Source organism: Liolophura sinensis, chromosome 4 (genome assembly GCF_032854445.1).
Source record: "Liolophura sinensis isolate JHLJ2023 chromosome 4, CUHK_Ljap_v2, whole genome shotgun sequence".
Taxonomy (NCBI): domain Eukaryota; kingdom Metazoa; phylum Mollusca; class Polyplacophora; order Chitonida; family Chitonidae; genus Liolophura; species Liolophura sinensis.
In genome coordinates this window covers 929,899-950,533 of record NC_088298.1, presented here as the reverse complement: position 1 = coordinate 950,533, position 20,635 = coordinate 929,899, and the positions used below count along the sequence as shown (strand labels likewise).

Below are 20,635 nucleotides of genomic sequence, written 5' to 3'. Positions count from 1 at the left end.
ATGAGAATTGACAAAAATGGAAAATTTGACAGAAGAAAAGTCTGACCAGGGAAACTTTTTTTCTCACTTTTTATTTTTTTAAGGTGGGGAGAAAATGAGACGGAGTGTGACAGATGACAAATGTTTTGCTATTTCTTAGCACGTTGTTTTCAACGATTATTGTGACCGCTGCGCTGTTCTAATGGTTAGACGGTTAGAGCGTCCGCCTTGAAGTGTGGAGACCTGGGGTCGAAAGACATTAAAAATGGTACTTGTTGCTCCCTTGCTTGGCACTCATTACTGTGAAGATAGAGCAAGGAAACAGGACTGTTTAGGATGGTGTCAGTATAACGTGACTCCACGAAATGTCATGTCTGGTGTCTTCGGAATTATAATTCAGTGGAGGCAGCACTTTGGAGGCATGGACGTGCTCAGTCACACGAAGACACAGTGACTAAAAATTGTAAAAAAGTATGACGTAAAACCTCAAGCATACATGCATTAATTTCAGCGAGTGTGTATCGCAAACAAGGACAACAACAAAAACCCCACCTGGACAACCATTTCAAAGGTGAAGTATTAGTTGAGATGAACATTTTCCAATGTGCTTCATACACTTAAGCACAAAGAAGCGCAAATTCGATCTAACACCTTCGTCCCACTAAAATTGAAGTAATCTTGCTCTGAAGCTGCACGTCAAGAGTTTGAACAGGCGGACCGACTTATAAAGCGCTGCATATGGTAGCTAAAAACACGTCTAATATCCGTCAACGTGATTCTGTACATAAAACGCTCAGCATGATTTCTCATAGTGAGAGATAATGTTGGAAATATCAACACAAATTAGGTTTTTTGTGAATAATGCCGTGTTTTTATCTAGTTGAGAACTGTATTCAGCTATTCATAAGAGTAAAATTGGACTTGCGCTGGGAATTGGTTTCATTGACATTTGCTGATTTTAGCCTCAAATGTCTCCAGCTATTAACGGATGTCGAAAAATAGCGTCGCTCAAAGACAGGAGGCTTTCTGTACAAAACGGCATGTTACCTCTTTTTGTTGGCTTTGTGGCGGTATTGACATTTTCCTGATGCGTTTATTTTTACAGAGATTATTTGTCTCTTTCCTTTTGATGAGTATTTCACAGAAGCTAGTGCATGCAGTGATATTCACTGCTCTTTATCAGAGGTCACTCGTGTTGTCTTGATAATAAATATTGATTAATTCATCGACTGATTAGTCAGTGACTGGAATTTAACCCCATACAAAAAGATTGTACTAATAATTTCAGATCCGGATGTGGTCTGGTAAATGGGTTGGGACAACCGTTGTAATTTGTAGGACGAAGACCACCGTCTATTGGTAAGCAGCTAACGTTCTTTAGAACATTTGTCGTGCAGACTTTAATCCTCGAAGCAGGTTGAGTAAGGTTATGTGATATTGGCGATTAGGTTGGAGAGGTATGAATTCTATATGCATGTTAATGCAAATATGCCGCTTTGTGAAAAATGCCGCCGCCCAGGAGAATGTATTACATGTAGCAAAGTACATAAGTTTTCTGAAAGAAAGATGTTTTCGAACATTTCCCTGTTTTCATCCACCACCTGAGTAAGCTCGAAACCCTTCAATCTTTTGCAGAAACCAGAATGCTTCATTCACAGGGGAAACATGGCACTTACTTACTTACTATTCTGCGTACTGTATAGTGTAGCCTTTCTCTGGATTGTGTTAGCAATTGTAATGAGTATTCTGAAGCGATAACGTTGCAACGCTACACGGCGAAGTTTTGATCAAGTTAAGTGGTGGTGGGTGACAAATTCAAGGCTTTACATTGCATTCGCCTCATTTTTTCGTTTTACAATAAGAAGATATCATCCGTCATTAACAAATTTAGTTGAAACGTCTTTAATTTATTTCTCATAAAAATAAATACGCGAGTTTGGAAGGCACGCGTGTAAACGCCTGAACATGGAGATTATCAAAGCCTGCATTCCTTTAGTTCGTATGCACATTTCATCATTCCTTAATTTCCCCCTTAGTCGAATGGTCGTTAACCCAAAAACTTGTCATAAAAATGTTATCACCACGTAGCCGTTAGTGAACTTCCCGCTGAGGCTCATTTACGCCTTTCCTGCCGAGTTCTTTATAAACTGGATATCTGGCAAACCATGCCTGTAATGTTCACTGTAGTTGCTTCCTAATGTACTTACGAACCCGTCGAGCGCAGATAGCCGCTAAATAACGCTTAAACTCAAAATGGCATGACCCCGCAATTTTCGGAAATGAAACAACTTCTTTTTGGCGATCTGTTTTCGATGTTGTAAAATTTAGTCAAAGTCATCGTTGTGAACTTGTTCATTTTTATTGACGGCTATGAAGTAGGGCGTAGGGAAATAATTCTGATTGAGAAGGATGTGCATGATGTCACAGAATTGATGGAACAAGTCGTAATAAATGACGCTAAAACAAGGTCAGCGTGATTCTGGTTAACCCGTTAAGGTATTGGTCTTGATCTTGATCTTGATGCCCTGTTGATTTCATTTTATTCCTGTAGAGTTGAATGGTGTTTGCTACGTTACTATTTTATCGGGTGCCAAAAAACTTAAATTGACATGAATTAATTTTAAAGTCTATATACCCTTATTTTCCTCCTAAATGTCTGTTTTGTAATTTGCCCATTAGGGTTTTGAACAGCAAAGTTTCTTGCAAGACCTTCGAACAAATGCTAAATAAATCTACATATCTGCGCAATAAGTCCAATGACTAATACACATACAGTATGACTAAAAGATAAGCTATGCATTATTCTTCCTTAGCGGAACAAAAATCCATTAACCCGAGTGAAACACGCCGACATGTGTGGTCACATCCTACTGGGTGTGAATATCCGGTCTATGTATAACCATCCCTAGTCACTTAACATTGGCCTTGGACGAACATCCGGCCCTTGAATGGTCGTCCCACCCAAAACAAGTCTAGTAAACAGCTCGGAGTAATACCTGCGTCAAATGAAGCAAATGAGGAAAGGTGGCTGATTTCGTCACCTGCAGCTCTCACATCCTCTGAACTTAGCGGTAAGTTCAGAGGATATGATATCAGAGGTTTCCGTGAACAACCCATAATATCGACTGTCTTCTTTCTACGCATTTGCATGAAGAATTAAAATAAAACTTTTACTGAGAGGAACTGACACGAGGCTGGATTTCACATGTTACATAAGACCATTTTCCAGCTATCATCCTGATCTACTTTTACTCTTTATGCTGTAGTCTTTTGTATTCAAAACAGATCATGAAAACTGTTGACGAGCTAATATGTTAATTATCATATCGCGCATCAGAAAAGGGCTAAACATTGATTTATTTATTTCATTGGAGTTTTACGCCATACTCAAGAACATTCCTCTTATACGTCCAGCATTATATGAGGTGGGAGGAAGCCGTTCAGAACCTGGATGAAACCCACGACCATCCGCAAGTTGCTGGCAGACCTTCCCACGTATGGAAAAGTATTAAATACTAGTCATAAATACACAGTAAGAGATCTATTCATAGCGACAAAATAAAAAACATGCGGGTTAGCTAGGTGAATATTTACAACTTGCATGCAGGGCATATACATTTGGTACAGCTAAAGTAACAGGGTTACAAGATACCACTTGCACAGAACTCTACACTCTTCATTATACTCCCAACTGGAGAGAATTATGAATCCATCCTTAGAGCCTGGTGGTATTCGCCAGTGGTTTTCTCCATGCTGGGGACTTCACGGTATCCGTTAAAACTGACCACATCCACACAGCGTGTGAATAAATACCGTAGTAATTACAGTGCAACCGGAGCTAAGAAAGAAACCCATTAGTAAAACAGGTGGATGAAAAGGTTCCCTTGTTCGTTAGCCCCGTGACTCTATTTCCGGTTCAGTGGCGGACAGTCCCGCTCATCGACAACTATGACCGACTTTCTCTAACCGCTACTGTATTTCATGTAAAACGTTCCCACATCATCGGCTTCCAGAAGGGCACAGGCTTCTATTACTCAATTTGCTAACATCTCCGCAACTATTTTAGGATAAGCCTGAAATGGCGCAGTGCGTTAAACCCATGGATACATAATCTCTGTCCGAAGCTCAGCATTGACGTAATTTCACGGTCGATTGTTTAGGGGATTTTCTGTAGAAATTCTTCCACGGCATGAGGCAGAGTTTGACAGAGAGTAGAACAGTTGCCATTTGTTTGCACTGCGTATGTATAAATGAACATGTGCTGGTATCAATATAAGGTATGAATCAATTGAAAATCGTTTTTTGTAAGGTTACTGGAGTCTCGATAGGCAACTCAGATGCGTAGAGACCATTCGTGGACAACTGCAGGCTATCTTCTACACTGGCTCCCAATATTAAATGTAAACACAGTGCCCGACTTCTATGCAGACCTTTAAATTTGGAGGAAACCACCTCCCCTTCCCATTGGGAATTACGCTAAATAAATGGTAAATTTCATAGTAACACACATGACACGTATTAGACATTTAAACTTTGACTAAAGCACAAAACTTTTAGTAGAATTGGACATGACTGCAATGGATTATACATGTAAAATGTCAGACTGTAGGAATAGAGTCCGGTGTGATTTGGGTTTCACAGGCCAATATACCTTGACCTAGTTAGAGACATTGGTACAAGGTAATCCGAAATTGACTTGCGCTGGATGTGTGTAAATATACCAAATTTACACCGACAATAAACTGAACAGAAGAAAGCCTGTCGGCAGACAATGACCTTGATCCAGTTTATCTGGCGTTTGGACTTGAGTGTTAGAAATAATAACCTCCGAGACCAACTCTCACGAGAGTCTGTTTTAGCGTTATTTGCTCTTTTGTTGCCATTATCACAGGCGTTTTGCTCGAGGCGCGTCGAGCCTACATCCGGGACCTACATCCGGGGAACTTAAGTCAGGATGAAGAGTTTTCGGGATCTCTTTAAACTAATTCATCCTAAATTTTCTTAAGAGGCCTGGCCAGGCAGTTAAAGTTGTGGCTCGCTGTGACTGTCAAGCCATTGATTAAGAAGTTTAAGGTTTCGAATCCAACTCTGGCTGTTTCAGCTGCGATTTTAAGTTAGGAGTCAACAAATTTACTTCAGTATAATAAAGACTTGCAGCACGGAGAGTAAAACCAGGGCAGCTACGATTGTGTGATAGCTGGGAAATTGTCAGACGCAACCAATGGAACACGACCTCTTGTGAATTTACCTCACTTAGTTTTTGTTTTTTTTTTACTGTTACGTAACGTGGCATAAAACATATAACCTCTTTTTAGTCACATAACAACGTTTCACGGAACATAACTTGATGATATAAAACAAAGTAAAGAGCTTTTATCGCTTGACCGATTTTCCTCAGACTGAAAAGTTATCCAACGCTCTCCTTCAGCTGTGTCACAAGACCATCTACTGTGGGTTTTTTTCTCTGGCTGATTCACATCCCGTCCCATGCTCAGAATGATTTTCATGAATTCTGCGTAAAACACGGATTCTTCTTTGCAACATATGTGCCAAGAAGAAAGGGTATTTATTTAAAATGGTTTCGCGTGAAAACATTACTGCTGTCAAGATAGCTGATATCAAACCATAGTTAATTTTCTTCGCCGTAAATTGCGCTCTAATACAAAGTCACATGCTCAGACTGGAAAATGATTTCGGTTCAGATTTCTGATATATAAGTGCGCTTGTGGACATAGACTTTTAGCACATACAATGCTGTGATTACAGAATGGACGTTACCTGACACAGATATGACATGTGTGGCAACCCCGATGACACCACACGGTAGCCGGCGGTAATACTGCTTATTCGTATCTGTTCCCGCTGTCAATCTCTTTCAGAAATTCGATAATGTTCAAAGACATTGCTTTCCAATATAGCATTAGTAAGATCATTTATGTGCCACGACTAATAATCGCAAACCCTGTGACATAATACTTGCATAGTATCTATTTTATTTGCGTCATTATTCTTTAACGCCAAACTCAATAATTTGTCACTTAAACGACGACAGTTGGCTTTATGGTGTGAGCCAAGGACCCTTGTCACCTTATTGACGGTCCCCACGTGGTACGTACACATGTACTCCATATTGGCGAAAAACAAGAAGTCTCGTGCAGCATTTTGAGTAACTGTAGCCCAGACGTAGATATATATGCATATATTTTGTTTACCTATGATTCTGCTAAAGCCATGGTGCTAAAGGGCGTGTAATTGGCTTCTATTTAAGCATTTGCATGAACACTTAGAATAAAACCTTAAGTGAGGTAAACTAACTAGAGGTCGAGTTTCACCGCTTACGTGACCATTTGCCAGCTGTCACATTGTCGTCGCTGTTTTAGTTTTCCTCTCTGTTCTGTAAGACTGAACACACATTCCAACAATGCCCTACTTTTTCGCCTTGGCCGCTACAAATAGTGAAAGCGGGGTAGGGGCCAAAATCTCTCTCCAACGTCCGCATCTCGATGTGGTACATGATTGAATACCGATTTCACTCATTCACCTAGAATATACCTTGCGTCCTCCCAACATCATTGCGAGCTTTTGATTTCTTCTCTTCGCATGATTCCGTCCTAATTTGGTACTTTATACGCAGTACTTTCTTAGCTCTCTGGTGGTTTGTGTTAAACTCCACTTTGTGAATTGACCCAGGGCAGATTCCACAAAGCACATCTGACATGTCAAAATTTAAAACTTTTTGACAATGCTTAGCTTTTGGTACTGGAAGTTGAAAGTTGTCTTCAGATAATATTGATGAGGTGGACAAAATTTTGATTTCCAAAAGCGAAAAGAAATCTTTAAGATCGTACCTCAGGTTTTGATTTAAGTTAGAAATGGTTTTGTGAGATCCGTTCCAGGAACATCCATATTGGTTGACGGCTGCTATACCAATTTCTATTTCGACGCATTGATTATTATGGTTAGGAATCGCACGCCTTTACCCCTCGACTTACTTCCCGCTCACACAAATGTGCGGATGAAACTTGCAGCCATGTGCTCCACAAAGCCCATCCGTGTTTTTCTGATGAAAACAACGTTGAGCCAGACCTGATGGCAAAATCCCGATGCGCAATGCACAAGTCTAACTTCATCCCATTGGCAGCGGCTTTGAATTTGTTGAATATAGATTAAATATCTGTTGCTTAATCCCAACTTCTTCTTGTCATGGTTAGCTAAACATAAAACTATATTTTTTCAGTTTTTAGTGCGTTTGTGGCCTACATATACGTATTGAAATTACAAACTATCGTATGGTAGAATAATTACATCTGTCTGGTTGTAGCGAGTTTCTGCTGCTAACAAATAAAATGTTTTCAGGTAATCAATGGAACCATCTGTTTTTTTTACAACTTCCTGACAACCGGATCCCTTTTAAGTGATTGCTCTGTTTTTACCACAACTTCTACAACATGATTACACTGATTCTTTTTTTACACTGTAAAAAGTCCCTACATGTGAACAAGACGAAGCAGAATGAAAAACGCCAAAGACTGGAACACATCCACTTCCGTTTACTTTAACCGCTTCGAATGATATTCCAGGCAGATTAAGCACGTATTTGAAACAAAAAATCTCTGCAAAATAATTTCTTTTTCAGAAAGTAGGAGGAAAACGAAGTTAAAGCGATATTGCCTTAAGCCAAACATTTACTTATAAATCTATCAGCCGTGAAATGAGCAAGCTGCGCTCTTATTCACCTTGATTGTAGAGTTACTGGTGTAGCGGGAAAGGCTTCCTTTGTTCGTCTGTATTCAAAAACGTTTAAGTGCAACTCCAAAGTGACTGTCTCCCTGACGTTTTTATGCTCTACACGCTATGATTGCATTCTTGACTGATTGCGCTACACGCTAATTATTGCATTCTTGACTGATTGCACTACACGCTAATTATTGCATTTTTGACTGATTGCGCTATAGTCTAATTATTGCATTCTTGACTCATTGAGCTGCACGTAAATGATTGCATTCTTGACTGATTGCGCTACACGCTAATTATTGCCTTCTTGACTCATTGAGCTGCACGTAAATGATTGCATTCTTGACTGATTGCGCTACACGCTAATTATTGCATTCTTGACTGATTGCGCTATACTCTAATTACTGCATTCTTGACTGATTGCGCTACACGCTAATGATTACATTCTTGACTGATTGTGCTGCACGCAAACGATTGCATTTTTGACTGATTGCGCTACACACTAATTATTGAATTCTTGACTGATTGTGCTACACGCTAATGATTGCATTCTTGACTGATTGCGCTACACTCTAATTATTGCATTCTTACTGATTGCGCCACACGTGGTCTGGTGGTTTAACGTTAACAACTCGGCTATTATGCACCGGTTCTCGGCGACAGCTATTTTACAAGGAATTCCGCCGATCACTTGGCTATTATCTCGCCGGCCTTCCTCGGCGTGCTCAGACTGAACTTCAGCTCATCAAGTCGTATCTGCACAGGCGCTTTAAGCCCCAGCGAATACCAGCTATTACCAGCAGTACTTTTGGGAGCCTTCCGATCATCTAGACAGAGGCTGACGGAAAATCAATGAATTATACTAAAAGGGAAATGAAACGCAAAATTTGTGTTTTTCAAGTCTTTTGCAAAATACACTTGAAATTTCCTGTTTTACGCTTCAGCTTCTGGGGTCTGTACATTCGCATTTAGCGGTGTCCCAGTCATGTTATTTGGTTCAACGCAGATGTGCAAAACCCACTGAAATATTCTGAACACGGCATGGTGTCATTCTAATGGAGCCATCTGTTATAGCTAGAAGTCCGTATGTTTCTCATTGCCTTAGGATATTTTTGTTGTAGTTACAGCTTTTTAGCTTCAGAGAGTACTTCTGTGCGAAGGCGGCGTCTTTGTTGTTCTTCTTGCTGAGGGTATTGTTATTTTTGTTTTTGATTGTGAAAGTCTTTTCTCCAATGCGCATGCGCCGTAGCGTGGATCTGACCTATTATTTCTCCTTATCATTAGAACTGATAAGCCCTTCCACCACGCTTTCATTGTTCACCAGTACGTGGCTTAATCTATCAGAAGCATAACTACCTCCGTTTTGCTCGATACACAAATGAATTTGCATTTATATTTTACGGTAAGGACTTGAAGGGTTAAAGAGGTATTTCCAACCTCTTTGACTGCTAACTGCTTCCCTTTGCATTAATCCGTTCTAGTTTTGTACTTGATTGATACTGTGTTCCAAATTGATTATAAATGCCAGGACTTAAATCTACGTTTGTGGAAACGGCCGCAAAAAGTCAAGTGAGCATCAGGAAAATGTCTTTAAATACGTTTACTTGTCTTAGATGTTTTCCAAAAATATCAGTTTTAAAACTGCAGTCGACTGCTCGAATTGTATGATGTTTTTATAAACCATACTGCCAATTACAATCTACTCTGACGTCACGTCATCCTTTTTTCTTTTTACTCATCTGCAAGAAATTTTTTCGAGCATCGTATAAGTAATCGTTTTACGCGTGAGTATTAAGAGCTTTTCCAACACCAAAAGATTAAAGAGGGAAGAGCTTCTTGTGATATAAGCGTACCTAAGCACCAGGTATATGGTTCATCAACCCCACCATACAATTCAAACAGTGACAGTCCTTAACTCTCTTAACAAAGTCTAAAATATAAATGAAAGTATTTTGCGAATGGTTTTCACCTGTGCATCCGATACATGTAAGCCTCACTTTATTTGTTTGCCTTCGTTCATCTGATGAAACTGACTGATGTCCAGGCTGGTAGATACATTATGAAACTCGCTTTTAGTCAAATACAGGGTTCAGGCTGGAAGGGAACAGCCAATGACACGCCGAGTCTGCATGGGAGTTCTTGGACAAGACCCAGTTTCACCATTTTTTTCAGCCAGAAAGATAACGATCAATCATGAGGCAGATTGATAAACACAGCTTGGCTGGAATGTGAAGTGTTGCGGTGATGCTGGACAATGCGACATTGTCAGAGCTGTCAGTGTAAATCACGGCCCTAGCTTTCTAACCATTCGGATTTCCCTGACAACCATTGGAGCTTCTGTGCCCAATTATCTAAAGGTCGTGCCGAAGATTGACCCCGCGAATGATCAGTTCGCAGTTTTATTTGACGTCAGTTCACAGGAAATTGTAATAGTCTGGGTTCCAGCTTAAATACAGAGGTTGTTCCAAGGTGTACACTCAAAATGAAGACTGAGTTTTACATAGACGCCATGGTTGAATGAGAGCGAGAAAAGAGATTTGTTCTGAAAATTTTAAGACAAACTCACGGCTAAAAATCGTTCATTTTAAGAATTTTTTTACTTCTCTCATTCAAGAAATATGGAATGATTTAGTATAAAATAAGTAAATTTGTAATGCCTAGGAAAACCCGTGACATTAATGGCTAAAAATAATTAGGGATATGTAACTTTGTTTTAGGGAAATATATGCCTATGAACATTATAAAGAAATACCGCTCAAAAACTATCTGGTACCAAAGGCGCGAATTCAGTTTGTTTTGAATTCCAGTGGTATGAATTAAGTTGTGTGAGAAGGTCTTCCAGCAACCTCCGGAGAGTCGTGGGTTTTCCTCGGCAAACACCATCAAATAAATAAATAAATGAATTTAGTGGTTGCCTGCATGAACCATATTTCTAATGCCAAAGACAATGACGTCACATCGAAAATTTTTGACTTTATAAACACACCATTAGGTTTTCCAAGTACAAGCTCTGTACGGTTATTTATAATATTAATAATTGATATGTTATATAATTTGTTAATTTCCAAGCAATTAAGATGAAGAAGAAAAGAAAAATGACGTATTATGAGTAAAGAATCCATTGTAGTAGCAAAGAACTGTTCAATAGCAACAGCGGCCGTGATGTCTGAAGAGTGGTCGAATTAGTCCAAAGGGTACCGAGGTTAACTGAACCACATCGTTGATTTTGGGAAATCACTTCGATCTGACATATGCCATATTTCTTGGGCGAGCTGGTGATCATAAGATTTCTAACGGTCTCGCTGATTGGTGGCACGATAGCCAATCTCGGGAACTATAAATATGAAATATGACACTACAGACACACTGATCAGTAGATTAAAGCGCCGTACGGTCGCTGCAGGGTGGGAAGTGGAATATTGGCTTGGGAGACCTCAATGAACCGGTCACTTTCATCCCACAGGCATTTGTATCGATCATTTACCATTAGGATATTTGTTTAGTAGGACATTACACTTTACAGACAAATATTTTTTTCTAGTCGCGCTAACATTTCCTAACATACGAGGCGCGGGTTAAATTTTAAAGTTAAATTTGGTATTAAGTCTTGAAACAGTTTTGAAAGACCAGATCTTGGCGCCCAGGAAAAAGGTATATGGCACGTACAGGTCAGCCTTGGGCTGGTTGAAGACCACATGGAGTGTATATGTGTACGTCACATGACGGAATGTTTGTCAGTAACGTGCCACAGGTCGTTCGTTTTACACCAAGCACCCCAGTATCCTACATCCATAAAACTAACCACCGTCTTGAGAATAGCGACAATCCAGCCAAGCAATAACTAAGTCGAGCAACAGCCAAGTCAAGCAACAATTAAGTAAGACAATCAAGCCAAGCGACAACCAAGCCAAGCAATAACCAAGCCAACAACAACCAAGTCTAGCAAAAATCACTTGAAGTACAAGGATTTGATCTATGTAACTGGTGTGTGACGCCACAAGCTACAATGAAACATTAAGCTCCAATAAAACAAACAGTGTATTCTCACATAAATTTATAAGTTTAACATTTATTTTTATATATTTAGTATGTAGATTTAATGTTTTATCTAATTATGTGAGTATTAATCATCATCTGTACCTACGTCAAATGTCAATTTCGCAGAAATTCTACATGTATGTATGGCAGACGTCACCTCATTCTCTGTTCATGACACTTTGGTGAGTGTCAAAACGTCAGAGACGAATATATCGCCAGTTGACTAATGTGTTTTGAGTAAAATGTGTCACATAATTTTAAAGAGCTGAACATGCCAGCTACTGACATGTTCAGCTGTTCAAAATGTTATGAGTTTGACAACTTATTTCCTTGCACTGGTGTTTTATCCAAACATAAATAAACAGCTGCTAGTTAAATTATGCATTAGAAATTTCTTCTTAAACATTTATATGGCTTTTTGCACCTAACAGGAGCAGTATTTGATTGAAGGAAATAAACGTCCTTTCGGGGTCTCTTGACCAGGATGTTAGAACCGTTAATGTTTTTATACAAAAAAACTTAACTGAATTGTAAGGTTTCTGTAGCAATCAATGTACACAGCTTTCACTCACTACAGTATGTTGTTTTTGAGCTTGTATGGGCCTTTCTATGTATAGAAACTTCCAAACAGGTTTGAGGAAATGAACCAAACTTTCAAATCATTTGTATTCCGAAACCGAAAATATCCACCTTTGTGCAGCGTGACTTCTATCTTGCCAAGAAAGCCACAAAACTGGTGCTATTCCCGTATAATGAGAATGTTTACTCGTCCGAAACCACACCTCTTCAGCCACATGTTATCAAAATAGAGAAAGTCAGACAGCAGCTTGTTCTACACGTATGGGCTTACTATTTACAGGAGGAAAAATGAGCCAGTGTTCAAATTACAGAGTCAGTCTCGTTACGACTGGGATAATGATGGTAATTTATGCGTCTAGAACATCCGTACTGCGTCTTTCCGGTCTCATTGAAAACTGTTGCCTGTTTCTGTTTACACAACTCCGTCCTCATTTCATACACCTATACAGGAGTTCATACACCTTCTTAGTTCTTTGGGTATAATGTCCAATTTGGTTTAAGGCCGCTACACGATTATCTTACACAATGCCCCCAATTTTTGGATATATTGTTCATAGTGGTAGGAAAGTACGACGTAAAAAGCGAAGCACACACTTACATACAAGCCTACCACTGGGAAAATGTAATTCTATCTGAGTTGGGAACTTCAGTTGCAATCAAAGCGCGACTGAGATACCTTGTTTAATTGTTGTTTGGCCTGGAACTCATTCATGGACTACCAGTTTGAACTTTGATATGGAATTGATACCTGGAATATCCCGGCATCATGATGACCCCTTCTCTCTTGTATGTTACCAACTTTATTTCCTATTTCTATAGTTTCTTACATACCCTTGTCTTTGGGAGCTAGTGTTAAACGGTGTTTTGGAAATGGATTTTGCGATTATCGACCTGGAACGCCCTTTACGGACAACAAATGGTATACGAATGTCGGACATGACGCTTATATTCGTTTGTCCGATAGCATGGTTGGTAGAGTGTCCGCTTCGGGAACGATAGATCCAGGGTCAATCTTGGGTGGGGTCACACCTAAGACTTTACAAGAGGGAGTTGTAGCTTCCTCGCTTGGCGGTCAGCATAAAGGGGATAGTGCAACGACTGATTGGCCCCTATCAGTATAATGGCTCTGGTAGTGCGGCGTACTTGCCTTCGGTAAGTCGTCTCAGTGAAGCAGCACTAGATAAAAGAGCGGTGGAAATCCGTCCTGCAACAAGGAGGCACATTACACGTACATGCACCTTAAGGATTCCGTCGTCATATGACTGAAAAATTGTTAAACCTAAAGCACTGACTCACTCATGATTAAGGATAGCCGGACGTCACCAGGAATCCGCCATGGCATGGCGGTATTAAACATCCTGGAGGCTTTTTCTCATGTTTTTGTGATTGATAAATGTGATGATTTCAGTAATTCTAGACAATTGATTTCTAATAAATTATGATAATTTCCGTATTTCTTGTGGTAATTTCAGTAATTCCACACAAATGACATCTAATCGATGGTGATGACTTCAGTAATTCTAGACAAGTGACGTCTTACAGATTGTGATGATTTCAGTAACTCTAGAGTGAGTGAGTGCTTGCGGTGTAACGTCGTACTTAACAATGTTTCAGTCATATGACGACGAAGGAATCCTTAGAGTGCAGGTAATATGCCTCTTTGTTGCAGGACGGATTTCCACCGCTCTTTTATCTAGTGCTGCTTCACTGAAGCGCCTTGCCGAAGGCAAGTAAGCCGCCCTGGATCTACCGCTCCCGAAGCAGAAGCTCTACCAACTGTGCTATCGGGGCCAGTCAGTAATTCTGGATAAGTGACGTCTAATAGATTGTGATAATTTCAGTAATTCTAGACAAGCGATATCTAAAAGATGGTGAAAAATTTCAGTAATGCTACAAAAGTGACGTCTAACAAATTATTTCATTGGCACATAATGTTGTTTGGCGTGCTATCTTTTATCTTGGGACGTGAGAGCAAAAAATCGTTTGTTTGCGGTCAAAAACACAAAAGTAAGCTAACCACTTGACTGATGTATTGCCTTAAGAGTTAATGACAGAACCAAATCAGGACCATGCGGCAATTTCTTTTCGTATTTAGAAAACCACTTTTACTTTTGACAAGACATATTCATCACTGCGTTCTCTTTTATCCTTTAGTTATACCATGTGTATTGAGAAACTCCAATTTTCATTTTAACAAACTGGCAATGTACAGCGGAAACTCTTTGTTAAATTCTCTGCAGAAATTCCAAATTTTAACGTCTTTGGAACGAGGAGAAAATTATGCCTGGGGAACTCAGTAGGAGCTTTTACGGCACCTCTGGCGTCCTCATCAGGGTTTGGATGTCTGTCGGGCCTGCGGACTTGATGTGGTGTTAAGGAACAAACCTAGCAAATTGCCACCCGAGAGAATCTGCAATTGGCGATCAGACGGTGGATCAATCGAGACACAGCCCTCTTACGTTACCTCTTAAAATATTCTTTTTTTCTACACGAACGACGTTTTGTGTTCGGCTCAAACGGGTTAATAAAAAATCGATGCTCAGATCTGCTCATTGCAAGAGCTTTTGGAGAGGCCCAAACACTTTCCTCTCACTTCAACGAATTCACTGAAGAAAAACGTGGCCTATACCAAACGTGCTTTTGTTGATTTCTAAAGAAATCTGGGATCGATAGCCTTGGACATTGGGTTGTGTCAGAGTACGCTACCAGGGACTGCTCCAAGACATGTTCTACATCGGCTGTCTCGTTTTTGCACCAAAGGAACACCATCCATCGAGGGGACTGATAATCTTACTGTTGGAATTGAGGGAGCAGTACTAAGATAAATGTTAAGCTGAGACCAAATCTTCTTACCTTTGCGGTCGTTGGGTTTGTTTAGGAATTTTTGACGGTTCCCACAGGCACAACATGCTAGGACAATTCAGCGCTTCGGATACTTCGATCCTACATTTAAGGCTATCAACGTAATCCACGTCCATCGTGATAATAGTTTAGGGACGTTCTATTCGACAAACCCTCCGCCAAGTAACGATTGTCCTCAGCGGGTCCAATCATTCAAGCTCAAGGGTGAATGATCTAAGGATAATTCTGTACACGTGTACATTGTTTACTATGTGTGTCATCAATTCTGACTGAATATAACTGATGAACAAAATCCAAAAGTGGTTGGATGGGGTTGCGTTCAGTCGGCGCTTTTATACAGAAGAAAGTCCAAAAACGAATGAGCAAGGTTTGGTAATTAAAAGAAAAGACAACAATATACAAAATGTAGGCCAACTTACCGGGATGCATCATTAAAGTATCCCATGTAAAGCTGACAATAGTTTATGTTGCCTATCAAGATATCGCATTGTCATGACCTCATGGCCATGGTCATAAAAATTTCAGATTAAGATTTCAAATATAGAAGAAAATGGCTGTAGCCGTTCAGGCCTATTTCCAACCCTCTTCCCAAATAAGTATGTTGTTTTATTGTTTGTCGCCCTTTCTTTTCATTTGATAGATAGTTGTGCAAATTTATTTAAGAGCGTAATATAGTCGTGGGAAACAAGACAGACTCACTGGAAATCCATCGCGCTTGACCTCACAATCAACAAAGAAGCTGAGTCTAAGCTAACCAACATGGACTGAATGAAAAGTACATTGACTGATGAGCAAACTACGTGCAGAAATAAGCGCCCTTCGCCAAGGCACCTGTCAAACATCTTGCTCTGTCTAACTGGAAATGGGCAAATCCTCTAGGGCTCTAGACCTAGACGACTAAACCAGTGAGCACACCCACTGAGCACAGGTGTTCACTCAGTAGAAATGTTTATAAATGTTGTGCAATCGTTTGCTTAGTGCCAGTTGTACATGTACTTATACATGCCAGTGTTCGTTCATTACAACTAATCGTATCTCATAGATGTCGGCTCAACTGGCTAAATTGTAGGAAATTACACGCCACGATTTAAGCAGAACTAGAATTCGGATGTCTGAAATACACCCTTCCATCCCTCAAAAATTTCCAAAAATGAATGAAAAGATAGTAATATTTATACATTCTGCATCACAGAGCTTGGAGTACATGACGATGATGAAATCTGTCTTCGGCTTGCCCATATAGCTGTATACATGAAAACGATTATGACGCATTGCATCTGAATTAGGGTAGCTATGGAAATAAAAATAATAATCAGGCGGATAATATTATAAAGAATTTAACAGTAGATGATAGAAAAAATATAAACAGGAAAAAATTAAAACACGGAAACTTTAGCAGGAGTTGCATGGGCAAAATCTGTGTACAGGAAAATCCATTATCGCATTACCTGAAGGGGAATACCCGGAGAGGAGTAATTATGATAATAATTACCCGATTGTAATTAAACTTAAAGCAAGGACAAACTCAGATGACAGGGAAGATGTATTTTATGGAAACAGGTACAGTACTTTAGGAAAAATTTCATGGAGAATGTCCATGACACAGATTTACTGAAAATGTTGCACTGTCTTTACATTTCATGTACAAACATATTAAGACGGCGCCAGTCTGCTCTTTATCGCGTAGCACCTTCTTTCGGAAATGAATATTTTAACAGTTGCTTGACCAAGATGCCTCGCATTGGAAACTTGCGGTAAGTACATGAAACGATGCTTGGCTCCGATTTCCGTATCTCCGTTAACGCATCTTACTGCGTCGTACGGATGGTCGAGGGTTTTGCCCGGGATCTGTCCGGTTTCCTCCCACCATTAGGCTGGCCGTTGTCGTACAAGAGCAATATTCTTGAGTACATCAGTCAAATAAACAAATACTACATAAAGTAAGAAATATGCATCGTCTAACCTTTACTTATAGCCGACTGTGGCTTTCGCTGAAGGCATTCGTTTGATCAGTACAAGAGTTGTCTGAACAAAGTCCATCAAAGTAATATGCAACTGTTGTTGGAATTGCTAGAAAGAAAATGTAATTAATATAACTGTATTTTCTTTCCAATTCTTTTCAGTCCAGTGCATATGTAAGTGTAGAACGTATGTAAGTGTATGACATGTGAAAGTGCAGATGTTTAAGCGTAGAACATGTTTAGGTTTAGGACATGTGTAAGTGTAGGAGATGTTCAAGTGTGGAACATTTTTAAGTGTAACACATGTGTAAGTTTAGGAGACGTGTAAGAACTAGCCTGGATTTTATCAGTTTCTTACGATCATTTGTTAACAAGCTGTCGTCGCTGCTCTAGTTTTCCTTTTCCATGGCGTAGTCTATTATATTGAGACGTTGCATGCTTATTATTAGATTTACGCCTCTACGCACATGGCCATTGTATTTTTCTAACCATATCATCTCCGAAGATTCCTAACACAAACCGGAATATAGAAGTACACTTGTTTGGTTACAGTTTGTCTGAGTTGTAATTCAAGTCTGGATTAAGGTCCTACTGACAGCAATTCCCAGGCCAACCAAACAATTACTCCATGTTAAAAGTGCTCTTAGTGTACTTACCGTAGGCAACTAAATGTCTACGAAATAACTACACCCGCGTCCCCAATAAACCTTAATTTCCACCGCTAAAATCTCAAGTTCTCTGCAATGTAACCCTAAATGGCACGCCTCACGGGACAAATTAAGCGCCGTGCGAGTCTTTGTCCTCTCGTTAATCAGGGGATTCCCCGTGAATACCTGTCGACTTCGCTTAATTATTTCATTTACCCGCCCCACGTCTATCATTGTCAGGCATAGATGGAAACTGGAGAATGTGACACGGTCCCTTTAGCGCTAAAGCCTTAGGTGGTTCAAATTCAAAAGCTTTTGATTAATATAATTTGTCATCAGTCTCCGGACTTTACTCTGAGAGCAGCCACCATCATTTACACGCTGGTTCCCTGTTCTCTTGGGAGGAAAAAATCAAGAGGCTAGATTGGTGTTGCGTCTGGTTGACTGGGGACGGGGAATAATTACATTACGACGTCAGCCTCTACCCCTGCCATATTTGATTTTACTGATGTCAATTTCGGGTAGATGGCCGTGATAATGCGCATGTACGCCGGATATCTTGGGGCAGTGGGGTAGGTAACGGGGAACCTTTGTGGTCAACAGAGGCCGAAATCAACCTGGTGTTCATGTAATGAGTGGGGGAAAGAATGCATGAGAGGCATAAAGAGAATCCCTGAACCACAGTATCCCTATAGCAGCCAGGGATATGTATGTTGTGTATGCTTGGGGTAGTTGAAACAGAAAGGCTATCAGTAAACAAAGTGAAATTCTCAAAGACCAGCAAATGTCAGTAGTAAAAAACATCAAAATCTTTTAAAAATATAAGTGTAATTTAAAATGGAGATACCTGGAAGTAGAAAGAGTACACAGTTTCCAACGATGTCCGTAAGGCATGCGTGTGTAACTTCCAGTGTGCAAAATCCAGAGCGTAATCCACACGTCGTGTTTAAGCATTGGGATGCCGATATTTGTATTACAAACAGTATCCTGTTCTAAAACAATGAGCTAAGAATATCAAAGGAATGGTAGCTTGGAACCTACTTTTTTTCTTCAAGAATTTCCCCACAGACCTTGGGGAGTAACTGTAACTGAAGAAATACCGGTCGATGAAAGTAGTCAGCCGTGTTATCGCATTAGCCAGTTGTGATTCGTGGTGCGTACCAGAGCTCGTTCTCAGAAGGTTTGCTTGCCCAACATTCGTACATTCATCAATTTGACTCTAACACTTACGGAAGAGATCAGCACAAGAACTTGTTAATGTCTTGGTTTGAGATAAGGTGAGTACCTTTTTGACCGATGTAAAGAATCGGTCATGGGCTTACATGAGGCTATGTGGTTACATAAAGTATTTGGGGGGGGGGGGTAACGCTGTACTTAATTTTTGATTCGGGCTTAGTAAGACGAGCTTGCATGAAGTAAACATATGTGTCGTCAAGTCAGAGAACATTCGTCAGTTAATTGCTAATACTCTGATTTGTTCTACATGTGATACTGGCCACCGTGGTACAAGTGAAATAATCGTTAACCGGCACATCCGACTATTGACATATTTTGCTAAATTTGCGTTGCTCTCAGATTTCCCTTACATATGCAATAGCCCTGATTTAATTGAAATAATTGTTGTTCTGGAACGCCCATTTTGGTTAACGCCTGGAATACGAATGTCTGTTTTGATGCCCAGAATGTTTGAAAACAACAAAACTTACTTACGCAAATAAGCATCCATGTGGGTTATGGACAATGGTAAACCTATCATAAACTTTGTAACGGTGCTGTCCAATCTTTCGTCTTTTTTGTCGTTTTTTATCTGGGTTTTTTTATCTTGGCTTACACACGTTAACGCTTGCAATAGAGAACATACTCAACTCTTTTGTATTCGATAGACCCTTTTTGGATGGGAGTATCACCCATGGGTGTGGGTGGGGTTTCACAGAGAAATTATTGCTGAATGGATCTATTAACTACCAGTATAGCTTAGGGAGATACCGCGTCAAAGCCTCGCTGTCTAAGAAACCTCATGGGTGCGTGTAACAGCGTTTTTCTTTTCATGGAAATACATCGCATCATGCCAATGTAATTCTCTATTCGTTGCCAAAAGACCTGTTTTGATGTGTTAATCTAGTATTGATTTATTTTTCAGGATTTATGTGACAGTCATCTTAACTTTCGTCTTTGTTCGGAATCTTGATCAACAGTTACGACTAACTCACTTAAGACGCCTAAGAGGAAATCTGTTGCACCAGACAATTGCTACTTAAAATTAAACACCAACTTTCTTCATCATGCAAAATCCTAAACTTTTTCCATGGAATTTGATTTATTTATTTATTGATTCATGTTTTACGCCGTACTCAAGAATATTTCACTTATACGACGGCAGCCAGCAATATGGCGGGAGGAAACCAGGCAGGCCCAAGGTGAACCAGGATCATCCGCAGGTTGCCAGCGACCGCACTGATAAAAGACTCTTGAGTCATTGCATCGCGTTGGCGTTCCTGCCACCTCGCCCTCAGAGGCCCCCGAGATTGATTTAGAACATGTACGACAGTAAATACTTATTCACCAACATATGAAGTGTCAGTTTTTATATACTAATATTTGAGACAAAGAAAAGCACATAGATGTGCCAAAAACTGATATATCTGTGTTATACAAGGCATTAAAATTTTGTCATAGCATGATCCTTTAGTTTGTAGTTAAATTCTCGCTGATGGTATCCTTAAGGGTTTTGAGGTTTGTTTTTCTGATTCACTATTTGACTGTCATCTTGGATTACGAACAAAACAAGACTGTCATCTTGGATTACGAACCAAATTGAGAGATCCTTCTGAACTA

At 39.9% G+C, this 20,635-nt stretch overlaps 1 pseudogene; it reads left to right on the top strand.

Annotated features, from left to right (window-relative positions):
• The window catches only part of LOC135464846 (cardioacceleratory peptide receptor-like), a 100,373-nt pseudogene that overhangs the window by 65,043 nt on the left and 14,695 nt on the right, over positions 1-20,635 (top strand).